Here is a 21,464-nt window from a genome sequence, read left to right as displayed (position 1 = left end):
CGCGAAGTCGCAGCTATACTAGCTGATGACGATGGTCATCCAGGATAGTGAAGGTCCGCGATTCATTGCTGAGCACAATGCGACGCCGTTCATCAGCATTCCAAGCTACCCGGTCACGGCACCATTACCAACGCAGCCGTTTGTGATGTGCCAACAATAGTCTACACAAAAGATGGTGATTCCCTAGCCCGGTTAGTTTCTGACCAATGGTGCGGGGTGACACATAGTGTTGCTCGGAGTCCATTACTTCTGCCGGATGATAGGTGCGGCAACAGCCTTGCCGCAGTGGCTACGCCGGTTCCCGTGAGATCACCGAAGTTAAGCGCTCTCGGGCGTGGTCAGTACTTGGATGGGTGACCATCCTGGCCGCCATGCGCTGTTGCCGGTTTTCGGCGTGCACTCAGCCTCATGATGCCAATTGAGGAGCTACTCGACCGAATAGTAGTGGTTTCAGTCAAGAATACCATCATAACGACCGGGAGAGCGGTGTGCTGACCCAACACCTTCTGATACACAGGCCTCACGGCGGAACTATGACGTCATCAACGCTAGGCTAACATCTGCCGCTGCAAGACAGCCTGTGCGCTAGAGCCGATGAACGTGTATTTCTTTCGTGAAACCATAGCAAATTCACTGATCGTTAAATTTGCCCTTTACAGAGAAATTGTGCCGCCCTTGTATGATATCGCGCGCAATGTGGCACACTGATCACAACACAGTGTGATCTCCTTCTGTTGTGTTTAAAATCGTATGCAAAATCTGACTTACTTGTTAAGAAAAACGTCGCTACAGAAACCTAGATCCATTAGTCAGTAAATGACACTAACGGAGATACTTCGTAACAGTTAACAGACAGCATGACGAAATTATTGTAGTGATCATAAGTTTATTACTGGGGCAAAAATGTAATTCACTGCGGCATGAATGGCTCATCAATGATCGCATAGATATTGGAGATATTGTCACAGTGAGAAGTTTAATTACAAACGCTCATTTAGCCAATGCAAAAGCGTGAAATAACTCATTTGTGGTGTACATTCAAGAACATAATGTATAAACCTACTCAAAGAACTGGTTATTTTAACCACTGCTTCCCAGTATATTTATTCCTTAATGCAATCTGTTGCAAACAATATGTCTACTTCCAACCAATAGCTCAATACATAGTACCAATACTAGGAATAAGAACAATCTACATAAAGACCTAAAATCACTTACCTTCGTCCAATATTCAGGAATACACATTTTCAATAAATTACCAGCAACCATTAAAAACTTGATTTAAGATAAAGCACAGGTTGAAAAGCTTCTTGGTAGGTAACTCCTTTTGTACTCTATAGATGAATTTTTTAACAGGGACTGTTAGAACAGCTGAAGTAAAAATGTCTGTTGGATTTAAGCTCTGACAGCACTTGGCCACAACAGTCAAGATTAGGTAATTTGTGTATGAGATATTTAGTAAAAGTGTATAATTATGTTTCGTTCTGACTGTGTACATTCTGTAGAAAATGATTCAAATGGCTCTGAGCACTATGGGACTTAACTTCTGAGGTCATCAGTCCCCTAGAACTTAGAACTATTTACACCTAACTAACCTAAGGACATCACACACATCCATGCCTGAGGCAGTATTCGAACCTGCGGCCGTAGCATTCTGTAGGTATTAGCAGTTTCAGTTTATTGTTAAGTAGTTGGATATCTTGACAATCTACTGGCAAAATGATCAGGTAAGTGAGTATTATATTAAAGTGTCCTATGTTTTTATGTTATATCTTCTGACATGTCCCACACCCATGAGACTCATATCATCTTTGAGTCTACAGTACAAAAACTGAATCTACTCTAACCTTTAACCCACAAAGCAAAATCAGGGATTTTGTAAGTTTGACACCTTTGTCTGTCTCTCTCATCAAAACTCTCAAATATTTAACAGAATATTCTTGATAATGATATGACATCATTGTAAATAGAATATAGGCCTAATTTTATGCACATTCATTTTAAGCAATGCAGCTACACACATCAAGTAGAGAAAGGCAGGAATTAGGAGAGAATGACAAATGTAAATGTTTGTTAACCTGTCACAAAATTTATTCTAAACTACTTTACAGTTGACAGTTTTCTCTTTTTCATTTTACTGCCAATATGGCTGTCATTAATTTTTTTAACATAATTATTGAGAAATATATTACATGCTACTTTTACTACAGACTGAAGAATTTTGTCATCAGTGTGATCTACCTGACTACAAGAAAATTCCCTTAGGAAAAAGTCTTCCCTTTTAATTACATCAACAGCTAATCTTATAACTAGATTTCTCTGGGATGTACATCTCATGAAGGAGAGCTCATGTTCTCCAGACACCAAGTTTTTAACAATCAAATAAGTGAAAATAACAGCATTAATGACCTCATTATTAGGGCAATACAATCCACCTCTATATACATTTCTTAGAAGTCCATAGCTTTCATCACTTTCTATTACTGATAATGTTTTATCAAGCACTAAGTACGTTTTACATGTTTCACACCTCAGCTTCTTAAGAACAGCTCTGGCACAGTATCCTGACAAGTATGTGAAAACAGGCAAGTATTCCTGAACAGACTGAACTTGTTCTTCACTGAAATCCATTATGCTCTGAAAGTTTGATGGTGGTGGTAAGGTAATATCATCTACACAATCACTTTCAAAAGAATCTAAATCCATGCCAACTTCACCAAGAGCAGAGGATGAAATTTTCAAGGAAAGCAGAGTCTGAATTCTTAGCGTGGATTCAATTTCAAATACCTGTCTCATTTAATTAAGTCATTTAAATGGTTTATAGTTAAGGGAACTTTCTTGTACCAAGTTTTGAGATTACACTTTTACCCTCATATAAATACATGCTCAGGTCAGTAGTCACCACAACAGAACACAAAAGTGTAGGAATACCTTTGAAGTCTATTAGAACAAAAGTTATTGAAATTTCTGACTTTATCAGATGCCAGTCATTAGGCAGCTTGATACCCTCTAAACACTTAACAAAACCATTAAAGTCCACAAAATGTCTTTCCTGTTCATACTGAGCATGAGTTGCTACACTCGCTGCAATAGCTATTTCTAAGTCTCTATTTTCCAGACGCTTTCGTCTCTCATCTCCACTTTCCCTCGAACAAGAAGCTGACGAAAGATACTTCGGACAGTTAGGCAGAATGGATGGTATGGCTCCTGTTTTAAGGCGAGGTTTTGGAAGTGGCACAGAATATTTCTTCCCTGTGGAACTGTCAAAATATTCACTGTGTTTCAGAATGAGGTCTTCAGTGAAGTGGAGCTCGCAGACCTTGAAATAATGAGAAAATCTTTTATCAGCTACATGTAATAATCCCGAGGGGGTACTAATGCTAACACATGGGATTAGTGTCAGTTATCTTCAGATCAAATCGATTATTGTTCACTCGGTATTTCAGGTTAAAAGGCTAAAGCTATTCTTGCATAAGTAAATCACAGTTTTCCAGTGACTCAGTAATGTATGTAATGCAGTTGATCTTCTAGAGAAGGGTATCAAGTCAATCGAATTCAGCTGTTAATGAACATCTAAAGAGCGTGCTACTTAAATATGTGATTAGTTGCTCCCGCTCTCTAAATTAAAGAACACACACCCTGAGACAATCTAACTGAATTGTAAAGAACCTGAGCTTACCTTCGAATTCTGTGTAACCTGGAAATTTTCACGATGTATTGCAGATATCCATTTCTGCTGTAGTTCAGTGCTTTTAGGAAAAGAAAACACCGCTACTCGTGGCTTATTTTCGTAATTTCCTCTACAACGTGGAGCACAACACTTATACACCATTTCGAACGATTAAATCAAATCTCAGAGTTAAACGGAGATGTAATTTCGATGAATCAACCACTATACTTTGAAAGTAAACAGAACACAAGTTTTGTTTCCCGGGTAGGTTAGCCAACATAAACACAGAATTTCGAATTGCTTATAAAGGTAAATCCATACAAATTAAGCACAGCATCTCACGGTGCAGATTTCTTATCGCATATTGCTTTGTAAACGGTGCTACTTTTTCTTGCAGTGCTTCATATACTCATTTTCAATTAAACGAACAATGTATTCTACCGGTGCCTTTTGTTGCATAGTTGGTATGGCTATTAGATCCAGTTTTGGCCACCAGCAGCGCTAGTTGTAGCAAAATCTGTCTTTCCACCACTGGCCTAGTGAAAGTGACGTCACATGGCCTACTCGTCTTGGCTGGGAGGCCTGTATGTTAGAAGGTGTTGGCTGACCCCACGCCCCTCCTATATGCATCCTCCTCTGAGGATGACACGGCGATCGGATGGTCCCGATGGGCCACTTCTGGCCAGTAGAAGGAGTGGTGGATGGTAGGTGCAGACGTGAAAGAGTTACGATATAACTGGTGTACAGTGCAGTTATCCTCTCACATGGTGGTAGGACGTGGCTGACCGGAACCTTGATAACGTGTATGCATGCCCTCACGTTTCCATGCAATCCATCATCCAATCACTGTCAAATCCAAATTCTCCACAAAAAATTGGATACTGCACGATTAGGCCATCCGGTCAAATCGAGACTCATAACGCGACTCCTTTCGAACTGTGCCTGATACTGATAACGCTGTGTCACATGAGTAGTTGGCACCTATGTCTTTCGTAGTTATTGCTCAATTTCTGGCGCTGTTGCGCCCCTTATACAGTCAACCATGCCTGGCAGCGACGGTAATCACAACACTAATTTACTCTGGCAGCCGTTCTCCCTGTCACAGAAAATCGTAACTCCAATGATTTACATACCCGCCGATGACGTGTACGTGTGCGAAGTAACAATGCCATCGGACTGTGCCTTTTGAGTGCTTCACTTTTTTTCTGGTCAGGCAGTATATATCTATAATAAAACCATCGAGTCGATCTGTCTGTCTGAACATGCTAATGTCCAAAACCACTAGACGAATTTTCTTGGGGGTTCTGCAGGTACTTGAGTACAGCTTTGGGCACCATGTAAGCTTTATTTTATCAAAATCGGATCACGGAAAAAATCTATCCATATATGTTATAAAAGTGTGTGTATGTATGTATGCATGTTCCACATCTCCTCCAAATCCACTGGATCGATTTCGACCACTCTTCGTAAACATATCAAGAATCATTGTGGGAGTAAGAACTGCGTATCTATCAAAGGGGTTGGGGTGGAGGTGAAAAAGAAGTTTAGATCATGATGCGCGAATACGCAGATTTCGTTCAACCAGTATTTGAGAACGAGAGTACTTAGTGACTTGCGACAAACTTTACACATAATTTAAAGAATTTAAGAAAATTTTCGCTGTTCATTTTCGCATCGTGCATGACGTAATTTATTACTTTTTTTACTACTAACTGAATCCGTTATCCATTTCGCAGACAGTGTTCACATGTACCACTGAAAGTGCACGCAAAATCAGAGCATTGTATGCCACATCACACTTGGCGTTAAAATTTACTATTACTAACCCGATCAATTGATTTCGATGAAATTTCGTAAGCAGATAGCCTGAACCACGAGGAAGAAAATAGGCTACTTTAGAAAGATATTGATTTGAAGAATGTTTCGAGAATTAGGGGAAAATATTTACTATTCTTGAACTTCGATATATCTGTGAAATAGTTTATATTGGTTGATATGTGCTACATGATACGATTCATTCTAATGAATACAGTGCTTATACGATCTCCAATACCCTATGTAATCAAAAGTATCCGGACATCCCCAAGAACATACATTTTTCATTTTAGGTGCATTGTGCTGCCACCTACTGCTGGATACTCCATATCAGCGGCCTCAGTAGTCATTAGCCATCGTGAGAGAGCAGAATGGAGCGTAACGCGGAACTCATGGACTTCGAACGTGGTCAGGTGATTGGGTGTACTTGTGTCATACGACTGTACGCGAGATTTCCACACTCCTAAACATCTATAGGTCCAGTGTTTCCGATGTGATAGTGAAGTGGAAACCTGAAGGGACACGTACAGCACAAAAGCTTACAGGCCGACCTCGTCTGTTGATTGACGGAGACCGGCGACAGTTGAAGAGGGTCTTGATGTGTAATAGGCAGACGTTTATCCAGACCATTACACAGGAATTCCAAACTGCATCAGGATCCACTGCAAGTACTATGACAGTTAGGCGGAAGGTGAGAAAACCTGGATTTCAGCGGCTGCTCATAAGCCACACATCACACCGGTAAATGCCAAACGACGCCCCGCTTCGTGTAAGGAGCGTACATTAGACGACCGAACAGTGGAAAAACGTTGTGTGGAGTGACGAATCACGGTAAACAATGTGGCGATCTGATGGCAGGTTGTGGGTATGGCGAATACCCGGTGAACGGCATCTGCCAGCATGTGCAGTGCCAACAGTAAAATTCGGAGGCGGTGGTGTTATGGTGTGGTCGTGGTTTTCATGGAGGTGGCTTGCACCCCTTGTTGTTTTGCGTGGCTATATCACAGCACAGGCCTACATTAATGTTTTAAGCACCTTCTTGCTTCCCACTGTTGAAGAGCAATTCGGGGATGGCGATTGCGTCTTTGAACACGATCGAGCACCTGTTCATAATGCACGGCCTGTGGCGCAGTGGTTACACGACAATAACATCCCTGTGCTGGACTGGCCTGGACAGAGTCCTAACCTGAATCCTTTAGAACATCTTTGGGATGTTTTAGAACGCCGGCTTCGTGCCAGGCCTCACCTAACGACGTCGGTACCTCTCCTCAGCGTAGCACTCCGTGAAGAATGGGCTGCCATTCCACAAGAAACCTTCCAGCACCTGACTGAACGTTTGCCTGCGAGAGTGGAAGCTGTCATCAAGGCTAAGGGTGGGCCAACACCATATTGAATTCCAGCATTACCGATGGAGGGCGCCACGAACTTGTAAGTCATTTTCAGCCAGGTGTATGTTTAATTCATGCTTCCAAACTACGTCTATAGCACAATGGATAGATGCACGCTCCTGCAGACGCCCCTTTGTATGCACCGGTCGGCAGTGATAGTGCGCGTGCCAATGCATTGTGTGGTAGCCTGTGAGGGGGCAAACTGTGCGCACCCAAACAGGCAGGCACGTGAGGGCAGCTATGTTCTTGCGTACATAGTAACTTACCTATTTATTACTCATCACAAGAAAACTGATATGCAAGTGCAGCTGTGAGTAACAGCTGGTTATTTATAGGAAACGAGAGTCTTGGAAAAGTCATCCATCGGAAAAGCATTTATGGAGGAAACCACATATCAGAACAACGAGATGATTCGAGAAAAGACGCCCCACTCTGACCCAAGAGATTCTAATTTATACGACATAATAAGAAGTGGTATTTGCCACGTAGCTAACTGTCAGAGTACTTCATAGTGCCGGTATTCAGCCCCCAGACTATCCTAGGATTCAGTTTCTCCACCTCTAGCGATAATTTGTAACATAACGTCAACCTATGGTTCGAACTGTTACTGACTGGATTAGTCAGTTAAAAAGGTCGGAGGAAGACAAGGACGTACCACATCGATTTGGATCATGCCTAAGGCCCTAAGTTGTACAATCAAGGCTACAGCTTTACCTCTAATGTGAAATGTGACGAAGAAGCTGACAGGCACAATATCAAACAACGAACTGAAAGCCTACCTGGCGGGGAGACGGGCTTGAAGCACTCACGCACAATAACGACAAAACAGTGTAAGGAAGAAGAAGGTATCATGGCAGCACATTCCCTGTGATTCCTGTACTATGCTTCAAGGGGCTAGTAACCCTGAACAAATGAGAAAAATAAAATCTTATCTCTGAACTTCTAGTACATAGTGCTCAAAGCAGTGAAGTGTAGAGCAGTTTGAAAATGTAGCCATGAGAGGTAATATAGTAGCAGAGGAACGCGGCCGGCCGTTGTGACCGAGCGGTTCTAGGCGCTTCAGTCCGGAACTGCGCTGCTGCTACTGTCGGAGGTTCGAATCCTGTGTTGGGCATGGACGTGTGTGATGTCCTTAGGTTTAAGTATTTCTAAGTCTAGGGGTCTGATGACCTCAGATGGTAAGTCCCATAGTGCTTAGAGCCATTTGAACCATTTAGAGGAACGTGTAGTCTGCCTTCAGGTTTTAAGAAGTGCCTGTATCTGCGTGAAGGGTGGCCGAGAAGTAGCAAGTAGATTTATTTCGTTAGCAGTCAATTATTCTTGCTCTCTCTCTCTTTTACTCGGTTCCTCTTATTTCCTAGATATTTTACTTATCTTCCATGAAGAGCCCTGTGATGAATTATTCTACTTCATTTTCAAAAAATGTTCAAATGTGTGTGAACTCTTATGGGACTCAACTGCTAAGGTCATCAGTTCCTATGCTTACACGCTACTTAACCTAAATTATCCTAAGGACAAACACACACAACCATGCCCGAGGGAGGACTCGAACCTCCGCCGGGACCAGCCGCACAGTCCACGACTGCAGCGGCTGAGACCGCTCGGCTAATTCCGCGCGGCCTACTTCGTTTTCATCATCATAATCTTCACGGTGCAGCAAGTGGCCCGCTCCATTCAAATAAGAACTCCAACGTTACAAATTAATACATTTTAAATTTTATTTAAATAATTCACATGCTATATAAACACTTTGATGTGCAACATGTATATTTTTTAAACCTAGAGAAGACTGAAAGTAAACAATAAATAAATAAATAAATAATTTAAAACTACGAAAATTGGTGCACAATTCAGACCAGGAAGACACATTCAGATAACTCATAGGTACTCAGGTCCGCCCATTATGCAACCAATTATTCTTGTTAATGCCTGTTAATGTCCACGTTATTTGCTGCAGGTGACGTATTATTCAGAGATTTTAATATAGCCTAGAATTACATTACGAACTAGACAATTTTTGTTAAACTATAGTATGAATGAAGTGTTGTCACATTTATTGTAGAGCTTGCTGAGGAGCGCCTGGCTGCGTGGTGATATAATCATCGCTTAGTTTTGAAGCTCAAACAGCAGCTGTGTTTACATTCTGAATTATGGGAGATCGTTGAATGATACGTGAACCTGAATTCTTTAATTTAATCTCCAAAATTAGTATCACGTGATCTTCAGGACCTGACCACGAAATTAGTTATATGAGTGTAGTCACATAGTGAGTTAACCTTAGATGATTTCACTAATCACAAATCCAGATACGTCCAGTAATTCTAGGTCCATCCAGCTTTGCCTTTCTGATTCCTTTACATTTTAGAAAAAAAGAAAGTAATCAGGTACAAAAATTTTTCCCAGCATTTCTTTACTTATTTGTAAATTTTGATAAGGTATTTACTAAAACAATAAAATTTCTTACGCCTCTGGTAAGGATCTCAGTGATTCCAAGTCTAAAAGCAACGACATTTTATCGAAATGGAGAATACTCGAATAACAAGCAATGAGCACATGATCTACACTTGCAACGTCCCCTTAGAAAAATTATACATGACTGTGCCTAAACTGTCGCACAATACTTTTTTAGCGCAACGCAATCTGACTTTCAAAAATCCCTACAAAAGAATGGCCCTGACTAACATTAACCTATACCTTTCACAAATCACTTACCTCACCAAAAATCTTCGTTACTCGAACTACTGCAATACAGCGAGCGCCACTACTGCCAGCTAAATAAAAGATTCTAACTACTGAAGGCACTAACTACTGATAGGCATAGTTAGCAAATGAAAGATTTTGCTAGAGAACAAATGATGTATTTACCTTAATAGTCATAATATACATAGCAGTTCGTGACATCCAGTCTTACAAATTTCAAAACTCCGCCATCTCTCTCCCCACATCCACCACTGCTGGCGGCTCACCTCCAACTGCGCAACGCTACGCGCTGTTAATAGCCAACTGCCGCTGCCCAACACTACTCGTACAATGGCAGACAACAATGCAAACTAGCCACAGACTGCACACAGCACAGTCAGTGATTTTCAAACAGAGCGCCACGTAACGTTGCCAATAAGAAAACATAAACAGCCTATTTACACACTTCACGCGTCGTGGGTCGATATTAAGCACCACTTTTCATGGTAACGAGGACACACAAAGCAAGTAACAGACGTTCAACATAAATTTTATCTGAAAATTCCTGTTTCTTAAAGTAGTTACCTGTTTGTGGCCCCGTCTCTATCGATAGAAATACAAACTATACAGGGTGGAGAAAAAATGTCACGAACCCTGTATAGCTGATGCCAGTAGGAACCAGAATTACTAATGTCGTGTAGGTCGACGACGCTCCATTTTTAAACTACGGAAACTTGGCGCCACGAGCTCTGATTGGCCGTGGGATTGCCCTGTTGCCATTCGTCGGTTGACGGACAGCACTATGTCTGTTCACACATAACAACGTCCCTCGCCCCATCACTGCCCAAACGCGATACGCACACGCGTCGAACAGGTCTTGCTGTTTGCCTCCACCTCACGTCAGAGGCATTCACACGTAAGCTTCACTTCGGAGCACACACACACACATCACCTGCGATTTAGTCGTACAGTAAGCACAGTATTCGTTTGAAGAACAAGAGCCGGCCGCTGTGGCCGATCGGTTCTAGGCGCTTCATTCCGGAACCACGCTGCTGCTACGGTCGCAGGTTCGAATCCTGCCTCGGGCGTGGATGTGTGTGATGTCCTTAGTGAGGTGTCAGGTCAGAGGGGTGTTCTGAACACAACTTCGACACAAAGCAGCTCAATAGGCTGTGAAGTGGAAGGGGTAGGCTAGCAACGGAACAGTGCATTACCATTGACTAGACTCTCATTTATTGAACACATAAGTCAGGTATTACCCAAAAGGAACAATCAGTACAAATTACAAAATAATATTCTTCTCCCTTAAGTCACTCAAACATTTAAACAGGCAAATAGCAATCATTTAACTGAAAGCCTTTTAAGAAAGCAAGACTAGAAAATTTGAATGATGAGTTAAAATCATATTTAAATAGGCTCTGACCGAGCACATATTTTAAAACGAAATACTTCCTTTAAGGAACCAGCGATCAAAATTAATTACATAATCCTCAACAACCATATTACATCCAAGACATTTAAGATTAAACAGTAATATATAACATCAGAGAACTGCAGTCCCAAGTTTTAAGCAGCACATTTCAGATGGACAGCACTGCAACAGTACAAGTCCCTCAGAGGATCTCCCCACACAGGAAGTTATTGCCGCAATCGACAAAATATCAACATCATTCCATGTACAGACCTAAAACAAACTAAAAGCTCTCTTAAGTTTGATACAGTTAATTCCCTTTCAACATAACACACATCACAAGTCTAACCCTAGGACGGCACCGACACCCCGCAATTTAGCACGCGAAAAACTACAGCGATGCACTCATCATGTATCCATACAAAATCCAAGAACAGAGAGCCGGCTCCCCAATAGCGGAACATTTAACCACGTGCAGAGTGCGGGTTTGCGGGATGCTGATCTCGCCCTTAACCTCAACCCCAGTTCAAATACTAGTCAGCCTGCAATCTTGAACCACCGTACACATTCCTTCAGTTACTGCATAGAAAGCCAATGTGATTGGCAAACAGACCAGCATATGATAAAAGCTTAAGCAATTTCCTTACTAGACAACCCTTATGAATAGTAGCCGTAATTTTTTTTAACGTGAGCACACCCTCAATCAAAAGACAAACAACTCCAATCATAAGGACAGTAGCACATAAGCAAGTAGCAATGGTAACTTCTGCTTAGATTGGCTACAAATCAGCGCGTGATTTAACACAGCAGAGAACAACATAACCATCAATACAATAGCAAATTACTCACACGTGTACTCCCCCAAGATTTCGATTCGCAAAGCCGTAGACAAAACGTGGAGAACGTATCACTTAGACCAACATAATGGTGCTCCCTCAGTTACCCCAAATAACTGACTCCCTTAGTTGCACAGCAAGAACCAGACCTAAAGAAACCACCACAGTTTTCGGCTCTACATTGTCACAGTACAAGTGAGACTTAACCACAAATGTAATTTTACATCACCAGTTCCCGTATAGTCAATACAAGCGCCTGATTTTCACTCGTTTATAACGGCAGGCTGTAACATCGTACGGAAAAGAGCGTAGACACAAGCTCTTACCAATTCTCTTCTTCGAAAGCAGCCACCGCAACTCTCGGGAACCACTGGGACATCCAGTGCAAAAATCGTTACTCCTTCACACAAATTACAGGACGCCCGCTTCCCGCTGCTCGCTACGACGCCTTCCGTTCAGAGCCAGCTTGTATATCTCCATGCGATTGGTCCGGTCCCACACTCGCTGCGTCAACCCGACAAGCGTCTTCTTCCACCACATCCCGGAGCACCGCCCCCCCCCCCCCCCCACCCACAGGACCTTGCCTCGTTACTCCTCGTGTAGGCCCCAGAGGGCTCTGCTTACCGCCCTGACCGTGGCAGGACAGATAAACCACCAGAGTGGCACTATCGCCACGGGGCTCAGTTAGGATTAAGTAGTTCTAAGTCTAGGGGACTGATGACCTCATATGTTAAGCCCCATAGTGCTTAGAGCCAATTTGAACCATTTGAAGAACGAGATATGGTTTTTGTTTATGGACTAGCCGACGATAATACGCATGAAGCCTGACGGGTGTGTGAGGAACAGTACCCAGCAAGATGCCACCCACACCTGCAAACGTTTGCAGCAATTCACCGGCGACTTCGTGAAACATGGTCGCTAGCGGGATATCAAGGTGATGCTGGAAGACCTCAAACACGACGGGATGCTGCATTTGAAGAGACTGTTCTCGAGGGCTTCGAGGAAGCACCTACGGCAAGTACTCGAGCCGTTGGACACGACATGGGGGTCGCTCATCGGTTAGTCTGGGAGGTTTTGAGGGATGACGGCCAGCATCCATTTAGTTTTCACACTGTCCAAGACCTAAATCCTGTGGCGGACTATGAACACAGGCTAGGGTTTTGCCGGTGGTTTCTGCGACGTGTTGCATGAGATCCCGACTTCCCCGCCATTGCGTTGTTTACCGACGAGTGCACCTTCCATGTTCATTACTGGGCAAGCGGAAATCCTCACGTCACGTACATCCACGTGCACCAGGAACGATTTTCGCTGAACATTTGGGCAGGCATTGTGGATGACCATCTGAATAGTCCGGACCGTCTATCTCCTCGACTTACCAGAGCAAATTACCTTCACTTTTTGCGAGAAACTCTACCGAGCCTGCTGGAATATGTTCCCCTGGACATACGGCTACTCACATGGTTGCAACATGGTGGGGCGCCCGTACATAACAGCCGTGCTGTGCGCGGGTGTTTAAATGGACGCTTCGGACGGCCAGGTAATTGTTGGCAGAGATGCTCGTAGGACATGGCCCCCGCGATCACCAGACCTCACACCACCAGACTTTTCCCTGTGGGGATTGAAGGTTCTAGTTCACCCTCGCATAAAATCACCGATGCTATTGCAAGACAGAGGCATTTAGTAGTATACTGAGATACTTCCACGAATGTAGTGCTTTGTAGCTGTCACAGCGTTCTAAAAATAAGTCGGCGTGGAGATTGTGCTACTTGACTGTATGAGGTCGTGTCATGTATTTTTTTATAGTAACCGTATTGAGGAGGTCATTGACAGTGAAAATAATTATATCTAAAGCTTTTGTAACGTAATTTTGAGTTTGTACTACTGCTTTTATGAGCGGTTTCGATATTAAGCCACTGGGGTAGTACATACAGTACTTTTGAAATACATTTCTTAAATTTTATGCCATTTCTTCTCGTTATTTTCGACTTTTATTTGCTTTAGACAATATGAGTTCATGGAAGTTTCGAGTAGTAAGACTGTGTCTTGGCTAAATGTGGATGAGTTTACAATTATATCCTATAAAATGATGGATGGCTGAAAATTGTGTGAACTAGTAGTTCCAAAGTGAAACCACATCCTTAAAGCATTGGTTATTTACTTTTTCGAATTTTTTCTTGTATTCGTTGCTTACTACGAGAATCAAGGTTAATTTCAAAAGCCGATCGTCCGCAGCGGCCGGCCACTCATCTAACGCCCACTGTTCTTACTCCATGTTATATGGCTGCGAGTGGTATAACATTCCTTGTAATGATGTGTGACAGTTCCCGTTCATACACTAACAAATTGGGCTGTTTCGTTAATGGTGTGGTCACAGGCATATCCAAACATGACAGCTCGTTTCTGCCATTCTGTCCCGTCCTCATGTCAGCCCATCTTACTGTGCTGGTACACAGTAACCACTCTATTACCATGACACACAACAGCTGATGAGGTTCACGCAACTGTCTGGTACCAGAGCTACACCATGTACAAGCCCTCCAAAGCTGCTTCCATTGTGCTCTTTTAAGGGAGAAACCAGTACTTTGTCCATTGTGCTTACATATATCTCAGCCCAAAAAACGTCAAAACGAATTTTATGACGTTGAAAAGGGGAAGAAATAAAATTTCTCTTAATTTCATACTAGCACAGCCACAGGTGACACCAGTCAGAAGTGGTGACATAGCTATGCTGCAGAAAGAAACAATTAACTCTGTGAGTCAGTCACATTCATAGCCACACTTTGATTCATCAACACCACTGCCAGTCACAAGTTACTCATTCAGCAAAATGCCAACCAAGAAAGAAAGACAGATATATTCATCAGCTCTTGTTATGTGAAGCAGCAAGCACTACCTCCGACAGAACAACACATTTCAGAGACTTGACAGTGCAGGTACGAACCTGCAACAAATTGTTAATCATATGCAGCATAACAAGGATTGATGACCACTACTAAAGAAACTCGCTAAATTTAGGAGAACGAACAAATCTTCACATCATTATCTCCTGCCCATCTCCATAAATACCGCAGTTCTCCAGCTCTGAATGCAGTCATTGGGATAAATGGTGTTTGTACTGGGGCACTCGATTAAATGATTATTGTGGTGCAATGACATCCATGTACACTACTTGCTACACCCCGAAGATGGCGCGCTACAGACGCGAAATTTAACCGACAGGAAGAGGATGCTGTAATATGCAAATGATTAGCTTTTCAGAGCATTCACACAAGGTTGGCGCCAGTGGAGACACCTACAACGTGCTGACATGAGGAAAGTTTCCAACCGATTTCTCATACACAAACAGCAGTTGAACGGCGTTGCCTGGTGAAACGATGTTGTGATGCCTCGTGTAAGGAGGAGAAATGCGCACCATCACGTTTCCGACGTTGATAAAGGTCGGATTGTAGCCTATCGCGACATTGCTGCTCGCGTTGGTCGAGATCCAATGACTGTTAGCAGAATATGGAATCGGTGGATTCAGGAGGGTAATACGGAACGCGGTGCTGGATCCCAACGGCCTCGTATCACTATCAGGCGAGATAACAGGCATCTTATCCACATGGCTGTAAAGGATTGTGCAGCCACTTCACGATCCCTGAGTCAACAGATGGGGACGTTTTCAAGACAACAACCATCTGCACGAACAGTTCGACGACGTTTGCAGCAGCATGGACTATCAGCTCGGAGGCCATGGCTGCGGTTACCCTTGACGCTGCATCACAGACAGGAGCACCTGCGATGGTGTACTCAACGACGAACCTGGGTGCACGAATGGCAAAACGTAATTTTTTCGGATGAATCCAGGTTCTGTTTACAGCATCATGATGGTCGCATCCGTGTTTGGCGACATCGCGGTGAAGGCACATTCGAAGCATCTATTCGTCATCGCCATACTGGCGTGATGGTATGGGGTGCCATTGCTTACACGTCTCGGTCACCTCTTGTTCGCATTGATGACACTTTTAACAGTGGACGCTACATTTCAGAAGTGTTACGACCTGTGGCTCTACCCTTCATTCGATCCCTGCGAAACCCTACATTTCAGCGAGATAATGCACGACCGCATGTTGCAGGTTCTGTACGGGTCTTTCTGGATACAGAAAATGTTCGGCTGCTGCCCTGGCCAGCACATTCTCCAGATCTCTCACCAACTGAAAACGTCTGGTCAACGGTGGCCGAGCAACTGGCCCGTCACAATACGCCAGTCAATACTCTTGATGAACTGTGGTATCGCGTTGAAGCTGCATGGGCAGCTGTACCTGTACACGCCATCCAAGCTCTGTTTGACTCAATGCCCTGGCGTATCAAGGCCGGTATTTCGGCCAGAGGTGGTTGTTCTGGGTACTGATTTCTCAGGATCTATGCACCCAAATTGCGTGAAAATGTTGAAAGGGTACAGTACCGCCCGACATTGAAAATAGGTACAACGTTCTTCGATATTCTTGTCATATTTTTTGTAGTAATAACTCAATTTCACTTAATACACCGAAGCCGGATACCAGTGTAGGAAAGAAGAATAATTTATTTATTTAATTGATCACATGTGCACTCCCACAAAATAAATCCCTACATCCGTTTGGTGAGATCTGTGAAATGAATGAATGTATGGTCGTCTGCTAACTGCAGATAGTGAATGTCCAATATATGTTCATGTTTGAGACGGTCCTTTGGTCACCTTTGGTGGAACCAAAGAGATGAAATTTACCGGAGCTTTGAGCGCCTGAAATGTGGCTGACCAATACGGTAGCAAGGTGCTCCCCCACTTCGGCAGAGGTGCGAGATGACCTGAAGAACGGCCACGTTTCAGCATTCTGGCGTTGGATCTTGTGTAGGTAAGACCTGTCTTAGATGTACTCCGTAAAGACAAAAGAGTGGATAGAATGGTATGCATGTGGAATACTTGAGAGTAGTTTGGAATAATAATTTCACTATTTCAGGAACTTTTGTGGAGAGAATTAAATGTCAGGTAGGTAATATTAAGGGGATCGTAGTAATCTTCGGAAGTGACCAATGGTCACAATGAAACCACGTGTAGAAATAAGTTGAAATACTTCCGAGTGCTAAAGTTATGCTGAATTACTGGCGTGTGTACTATAAGTTGGAAATATTTAAGAAATGGCATGTGCAGGACTTGAAATTAGAGAAGAGTACTTCCACGTGGTGAGTCTCAATCTGTGTGTGAGACAAAGGATAAAGTGAAGTACTCGTCCATGGTATCAGTTGAGGACTCGCGTGTGTGACGAATATGTTCTTAATATTACTTTGCGTGTTATGTTTCCGTGTGACGTTTGATTCAAACTATAATACTCTGAGAGTTAAGCAAGGTGAGTCAGCCGTCTATACAGCAACGCCACTTGGCTTGCATTGCACAGGAAGACGTGCATATATCCTCCAGAGTTCATAGTAGGAAAGAAAAGCTACGAAGTGGGGCAGTGTCCTGTGAAACTGGGATGAATTCTAATTGAAATGGGAAAGCTGAAAGTGATGTGATTGTAACCGTTGTGACTATTCCTTGTGTTGTATTCCATGTTGCCAGTGTGGTGTATTTCATTTAATTTAAGTATGTGTGGTTTGCATGGGAGAGTAGCAAGATAGGTACAGAGGCAGTGGGTTATGCATGTTCCTTTTGTACCGCTCGGTCTGGAGGAAATTTTCGATGATGGGTGTGAGAGTCGAAGTGTGAGATATAGCAAAAGATCCACCATCCTATCCAGAAAGTGCACTGTAGTGTTAGATAATTACGAGACCATAAGATAGAGAATCACCAATGTAAAGCCATGCCCTCTGGGCGGAGTTTCTCATGTGTAATTGTTGTAGAAAATGTGATAGTGTGTTTCGGTTATAGAATTTATCGGAATAAAAAAGATAGTGAAAAGAAAAAGATTGGTGGCCTTTTCCTTCGAATAGTATGTTGTCGTGATATCCAGAATTTACAATGTGTGCGCCATTCATATTCAGTGCGATGGTCGCGTGTTGATCAAAGCCGTTGGGTAAGAAAGAAAATGTGGTATTGCCAGTGCGTAGTGAACAGTCAGAGTTGTGTAAATTACTAATAGTCAGGTTTGCGTTATCCGTTGCGTAATATTCAAACAGGTGAATAATTTGTAACTTAATTGTGAGTACTAGAGCTCATGTTACTTGATAAATAAGAATGAATCCACTCGCTTGGCAGACCACTCATCTTGCAGGCCTGACTGCTTGATGCCACAGTATGAGCGAGGCATGTGGGTGCCTCTCAATGTAATCACATGTCAGTTCTTGTATAATATATTTGTCCAATGAATACCCGTTTATCATCTGCATTTCTTCTTGGTGTAGCAATTTTAATGGCCAGTAGTGTATTAGATGTTTCAGCACTTCTCATGAACATGCTGATTGCCACAGCTGAGATGACAACATTGGCTTCAGCGTTCCACATTGCTGATTGCTGATGCGGATACTGAGAATCTTCCAACAGCAGTAAATCTCATGGTGCTTATGGCAGTACATCAACATCTCTGCTGTGTGAGAGGGCTATCTGGTGCCACTGTTCTTGTTCATTGCTACAGACGCTTCTGGGTACCAGGTCCTAACGTCCAGTGCTGCCAGGATCAGCAAACTATACGACTTCTGACAGTGTGGCACATCCCAATGGGTCATCGCAGGTCACTGTCATCCTCTGGAACAGCATTGAGGACACTCTAGCAGTGTGGGGGGATAATCTCATACTATGGGTTCGCCTGCAGACTGTCAGGCAGCAGCCCGCAAGACTTCCGCCTAGTTATGGTGCAAAAGCCTTGGTGACCAGCCATCCGAGACGACAGCAGGTGTCAGCGAAACTCCACTGTGTCATTGGCATGAGGTGTCAGCTGAGGGTGACGAGAAGACACAGAATGGTAAACCTGAATGAATAAGTGTCAACTTGTTAACCATAATTTACTAATACAAAAAGATGCTCTGCAAGTTCCACAATACCATCCTGACAACGCAGGTGTGTCTCTGCTCAGCACTTCTACAGGAAGAAAAAACACTGGTTATTACTGTATGTGAGATGAAAGGATTTTTATAAATAAGTATTAACAACATTCTGAGAATTTCTCGTAAGCGCCAAATGTCGAATTGGAAGCTTTGGAAGCCAACAGAAGAATCGCTCCATAAGTCACTTTCTGACTTGGACGAAACTTCATAAAATAAAGGGACTCCTCTTTCGGCATAGGTGCCTACACTCAGCAGTTTCTGAGAAAATTCGCGACAAAATTTCGACTCGACTGTGTGTCTTCTTGCGGATGCCTGCAGGAAATATGTTAGTTGCGCAGCTGTTAAGATAGCAGGCTCGAATTTTTGCGACCCCTGTTGAAAACTAATCTTATGTTTTTTTCTTTTTTTGTTGATGTGCAAATATGTGATATAAATATTTTTTGTGACATCGTGAAATACAGTGGAATTGACAAAAGAAGTGAGTATTTCAAAACTCCAGAATGAAATTTACACTCTGCAGCCGATTGTGCGCTCATATGAAACTTCCTGGCAGATGAAAACTGTGTGCTGCGCCAGTACTCGATCTCGATACCTGCGCCATTCGCAGGCAAGTGCTCTCTACCAACAGAGCTTCCCAACACGACGGGCGACCCCTCCTCATAGCTTTACTTCCGCCAGTATGTCGTCTCCTACCTTCCAAACTTCAAGAAGTATTTCAAGCCTTACTAAAAATAGATTTTATCAGCATAAATGCTTTATATCTTTATGTTATTAACAGTAATTGCAAATGAAAACCATATAAATACAAATATTTAAATTTCGTTATACAGTGGGTTGTTCGTATATGAAATCAGAATACTGACATGTTCAGTAGCAGCAATTCCGTTAAAGCGTATGCCGCTCTGTTAACATTGCAACGTATGCTTTTACCGACAGATGAACTGTATTCGTTGATTACGGAAGTACTATACTCTCGTCCGCATAGCTAACGGCAATCATAAGTAGGAGTGATGCAATTAAAATACACGCCTTGATCCACCACCATCAGTTGGAAGCTCCAACTTTCGAGAAAATTCTTCGATAATCACAGTGGTTTGCCGTGAAATCATTCGCCAGGTCGCGACGTTTTTACAAACGTTAACGAGGTTTTTTCACCCAGCGATATTCACATTAAAAATTGTGACTGCGGTATATGTGTCTTCACACATCGCTCGCGGTGCTTCCAATTTTTATGACTCGAATGTTTTTGTGATAGATATGATCAGGGGGAATGCACTGGTTCTCTTGGTGTATAAAAGTAAAAACGGAACCAAAAACTGAAATATTAGAATTTGTACGTTTTTCATTTTCAATTACTGTTAACGATTTAAGATACAAGTTTTCTCATGATTAAATACATTTTAAGAAGATTTGAAAGACTTATTTCTTTTGTCAGTGATTCCATTATATTTCACGATATCACATAAAATATTGATTTGTCATACATCGACAAAAACAAGAGATAAAGACAAAAATCGTAAGATCGGTTTTGAACACGAGACGTAATCATTCGGATCTGTGCTCTTAGCCACTACGCTACCAGCCCATTTACTATGGCGCTGCCTAATAGACTATCAAATTGACTCTGAAACATTAACAGTCATTTTCTCGGAAACTATTGAGTGCAGGAACAATAGACGTCCTCCATTGTCACACTTCTTTCGCCTTGCGAAGTTACGCCTGCGTCAGAGAGCGACCTATGGAGCGTTCCCCTTGTGAACTAATCTGTTGCGTTATTGACTCTGAAAACATGTAAGATGATGAAACAAGAGAGACATTTCAAGAAGGTGTAAGTAATAAATCGCAAGAGACAAGCGTCTGTGAAGACGGTATGCAAGATCAATGGCAATTCCTCTTTAGGAATTTGCTATAACAAAATAGGTTGCAAAAGCAGAGATCTACTGAAAGACAATTAGGGACCGAAATACTGGTGGAACGGATATGTAAGGAATTAAAAAAGTTAAACATGAAATACAGTTTCATTCTGCATAGATCGGATTAGAAGAGAACGACAGTGGTCTTTTTTTTCATGTCAGGAGATGGAAATACAAACAAATTCTACTCAGTCTCCTCGATAGATGCGACACATTCGACAACAAGGAAGCAGTATGTTTCATAACTATTTGGCTATAGTAACGAATTCATAGAAATATAAAATATAAAGTCTAAGTAATGACAAAAGATGTAGTGCTATATACATTGATAGACTCGAATTATAAAGCAGCTGGCTCTGATGAAAAACTGCCCAATATCCGACAACTAATATCTGTCAACTGTATCAAACAGGCTACTAATCATTCAACTGTATAGTTGAGATTTCGGGAAAAAATTGCCGCTGTCAGTGTTAACTGCGCAGAATCCGGAATCAAGTAGGGAAGACCGGGGACTGTTTATGCGCGGGACACGTTACCCAAACTACTTTTGTCGGGAACCAGAGCGCTACCGTAAATAGAAGATAAGTTCAGCCGTCTCCTGAGAGCTCTCACAAACTTTACGGAACCAGCTGAATAAACGTCTTAGCGCGAAAAACATATCTGTATTTTTGTGGAAGGTGAGAAAGTTTAGTTACTCAAATATCGAAGCTCCTAGGGAACATAGCTTTTGGAATTCAGAATAGATAAATATAT

The 21,464-nt window shown here is 42.6% G+C and overlaps 1 pseudogene; it reads left to right on the top strand.

The window, feature by feature from the left end:
• Nucleotides 1-267: 267 nt before the first annotated feature.
• On the top strand, nucleotides 268-385 carry LOC124797015 (annotated as a pseudogene).
• The last annotated feature ends 21,079 nt before the right edge of the window (nucleotides 386-21,464 follow it).

The sequence above is a fragment of the Schistocerca piceifrons genome, chromosome 4, assembly GCF_021461385.2.
Source record: "Schistocerca piceifrons isolate TAMUIC-IGC-003096 chromosome 4, iqSchPice1.1, whole genome shotgun sequence".
In the NCBI taxonomy this organism is placed as follows: Eukaryota; Metazoa; Arthropoda; class Insecta; order Orthoptera; family Acrididae; genus Schistocerca; species Schistocerca piceifrons.
This window is presented reverse-complemented; position numbering and strand designations above follow the sequence as displayed.